The sequence below is a fragment of the Taeniopygia guttata genome, chromosome 25, assembly GCF_048771995.1.
Source record: "Taeniopygia guttata chromosome 25, bTaeGut7.mat, whole genome shotgun sequence".
NCBI lineage: Eukaryota > Metazoa > Chordata > Aves > Passeriformes > Estrildidae > Taeniopygia > Taeniopygia guttata.
Genome location: NC_133050.1, coordinates 4000072 through 4003854, shown reverse-complemented (window position 1 = coordinate 4003854; position 3783 = coordinate 4000072).

Here is a 3783-nt window from a genome sequence, read left to right as displayed (position 1 = left end):
GGGGGATGCTGCTGCTTCCAGAGCCTGGCCCCAGCATCCCTGGGTGTGCAGGGGCTGCCCCAGTGGCACACAGGACGACTGCTGCACTCTCGCCAGCACCTGGGACATGTGTACAAACTCAGGGCTGGACAAGAAGCCACTGGTGTTGGAAGAGGGCAGCAGAAGCCCCGGCAAGGCCTGACCGTGACATGCAAAGCAAAAACCCACTCAGGGCTGGGGGAAAAATCATCTCCTTATCCTCCCTGCCTGCAGTGCCCTAAAAATATTATGAAGCCAAGGCAAACAAGGTGAGTGGAGCAGCCCAAGCCCTTCCTCTCACCTGCACACCAAACTGGCTGGTGCACTGGTTCTGGCTCCCTCCTATGCTACCCCCACCCACGGGTGCTTTTGTCGGGCTGGCTGCTGATGCTCCAACCCCAGCCCCAGGCAGAGTGGTGGGCAAAGGCTGCCAGTGGGCCTGGAAGATGCCTCCCCACCCAGCCCCGCTCAATAGAAACTCAGGGGAAGGCTCAGTACCCTGACTGGCAGCAAAAGGGAGAATCCTCGCTGCCACACCCAGCTTGGCCTGTGAGATGTTGGGCCATGAGATGGTGGGACCGGGAGCAGACCCCTGCCCAGGCTCACCTGCAAAGTGAGTGTAGGCTGTGTCTTGCAGGTACGTGCCACAGCCAAAGTCGATCAATTTTGCCTTGCCAGTGGCCAGGTCAACCAGGATGTTCTCTGGTTTGATGTCGCGGTGCAGGACCCCTCGGCTGGTGCAGTGCCGCACGGCCTCCAGCACCTGGCGGAACAGCTGCCGTGCCACCTCTTCAGACAGGAACCTCCGTGCCCGAATGAAATGCAGGAGGTCCTGAGACCGCTCCGGCCGCTCCAGCACCATCACAAAGTTGTTGGGGAGCTCAAGCCACTCCAGCAGCTGGACCACACCAGGGAAGCCAGTGGACACCTTGTCCAGCAGCACGATCTCCAGAGGTGCGCTGGTGCCGTCGGGCTGCGGGAGGACCACGGTGCCACCAGTGGGACTGATGTCCTGCCAGGGCTGGGGAACCCCTCAGCCAGCCCGGGATGCTCTGTGCCCTGCACTGGCCCCACGCCCGCTCCCCATCGAGGGGTCCTGGTGGCTTCCCCCATGCCGGGCCTCGCCTCATCCCCGCCCGGCACGGCCCGGCTGTTCCCGCTGGCCCCGCTAACTCACCAGCTCGCCCCAGTGCCGGACGCGGTTCCGTGGCACCCTTTTGATGGCCACCTGCAAACCAAAGGCAGCACCGGGTTCAGCTCGCCGCCCGCCCTGCCGAGCCCCATCCTCCCCCTCCCTTCTCCTCCTCCTCCTCCGCCACCTCCTCCTCCTCCTTCTCTTCCTCCTCCTCCGCCTCCTCCTCCTCCTCCTTCTCTTCCTCCCCCTCCGCCTCCTCCTCCTCCTCCTCCTTCTCTTCCTCCTCCTCCTCCTCCTCCTCCTCCTCCTCCTGCGCCCGCCGCCGGCCCCGCCGCTCACCGGGGCACCGTCCGAGAGCCGCGTGGCTGCGAAGACGCTGCCGAAGCCGCCGCGCCCCAGCAGCGAACCCACTCGGTAGCGCTGCTGCAGCGCCTCCTGAGCCTTCCCTGCGGGTGGGACGCGGCTGTCAGCGCTCGGCCCGGGGCCAGGAGCGGCCCCCGAGCGCCCCTCAACCGCCCCGGGCCGGCCATCCCCAGGCCTTTGGTCTCGGGAACGGGACACGGGAGGCTCGGGGTCGGCGGCTGCGCTGCTGAGCAGCGGAGCTCGGGCCGGGGAAGCCGCGACGGAGGCGGCGGGCGCGGCCGTGCCGCGTGTGTCCTCCGCGGGGCCCGGGAGGAGCCGGGGCCGGGGCCGGGGCCGGGCTCGGGCCAGGCGGAGCCAAAGGGCGGTGATGCCCCAGCCCCAGGCACTGATGCCCGCCCAGCAGCGCCACCGCCAGCACGCCCAGAGCCGGGCGGAGGCGAGACCGCGGCGGGGCGGGCGGGGGCGGGGACGGGGCAGCCCCGCCCGGGGCCGGGGGCGGGCCGGGGGCATGGCCCGGCCCGGCATGGGGGAGAAGGAGGCGGGGAGAGGGGAGGGACAGCAGGTGAGGGACACCGAGAGGAAGGTGTCCCACAGCCGGAGAGAAAGAAGAGAAAGAGAAAGAAGAGAAAAACTGCTTTTGCTGCCGCTGCTGCCGCCGCTGCTGCCGCCGCCGCCGCTGCTGCCTCTGCAACTGAAGCACCGAGGCCGTTTGTCCACGTGTCCGTTCCCCGCTTGCCCAACGGTCGAGCCCCACGCGCCCCGGGGACAGCCCCTACCTCTGTCCAAACACGGGAACTTTGCAGTGTTGAGCCCAGATCCAGAGTCCTGACTCCTGCACACTGGCAGAGAAATCCCCTCCGCTGTGTCGCTGCTGTGCATTGTCCTTGCTGAGGTTCAAACACTATTGGGGCACATTCCCTTGGTGTAGGATTCATACCTGTCCCAAGCACTGCACTTATGTCTCCAGCGTTGCTTTCCAGTAAAAACAGGGGAAGGAAAACTGTGTGTAGCTCATGGTATTTTAGAGTGTTTATAACTTGCTAAGTGACCCATCTTAGAGGTGAGATTCAGTTGGAATTCACATCATGGAGAAGTCGTGCAACATGGAAGAGGGGAGCATAGAAATAAAGAGGAAAACATTTTTGATAGTTTCTTTCATCTTCATTTCACTTCTGGAAAGCTGTTGCACTTTTCCAGGAATCTTCTCCTGTCTGCTCTTGTCAAGAACCTCTCATGGAGAACAAGGTCGAGCTTCTGTCCCAAGATTTGCCACCTACTGCAGCTTCTCTTGGCTTTCCACACTGCACTGTGTGTGCAGCATGTATTTTGCAGCAAAGCAGGCCAAATGTTTGGAGAACGTTACATGTCCTTTCTTTTCCTGGGGGTCTGGGGAGTTGTGCCACTGGTGAAGTGGCACAATTGTGACTGTTTGTCCTGGTTTAGGGCAAATGTTGTGAGGAAACCTCCAAAAGGAGTCCGTCTACAAATCAAGTTCAAGTGGCCCCTCCCCCTACTATTTCAGGAGAAGACTTCCCTGGAGAAAAATGAAAAAAACCAGTTTATTTATCAAGTAAAGTATTCACAAGCATGAATAATATGAAATAAAACCCCTCTCAGTTCTGAAGAGATGGCAATTCAGAAAGTCCTTTTTGTGGGTTGTAGTTGGCTCACTAGGTCTCTTCTCAGTCCCTCTGGCCCTGGAATGCAGGGTCCCAGACCTCGGTGGGCCACAGGTGTGAGCTGCCGGTGTTTTTCTGGGTTTTCTGTCCAGAGCTGGGTTAAACAGTTCCAAGAAAAAGGAAAGCCACAGTCTGAGCGGAGCCTTCTCTTCCTCAGGTAGCTGAAAACCAAATTGCTACACCTGGGCTGTGAAGACACCAAGAAGCTTCCAAAGCTGGGCACTGGTGGTCCCAGCAAACACCACACCTGGCTGGTTTCAGGATTGGAAATTTCTGGCTTTTGGGTTTCTGTGCCAGCAAATTACTGGACTTTGGTTGTTCTGGCACCAAAAAATTTCCTAATCTGTGCACTGGTGATCCCAGCAAACAGCAGATCTGGATGGTGCTGGAGCCAGAACCCAGAATCTTCCAAATTTTGGCTTTCTGTGCCAGCAAATCTGTGGTAGGTAAGGGACAGGCGAGCGGAAGATCACGGGATGTCACGGAAAGATAGACCCCTCCCCTTCTCCCTTCCCCACGTTATCTATTAACCCCAGAAGCCCCAGAAGCATGTAGCCACACCTGCCCCGGTAAATTTCCACTCCCGAC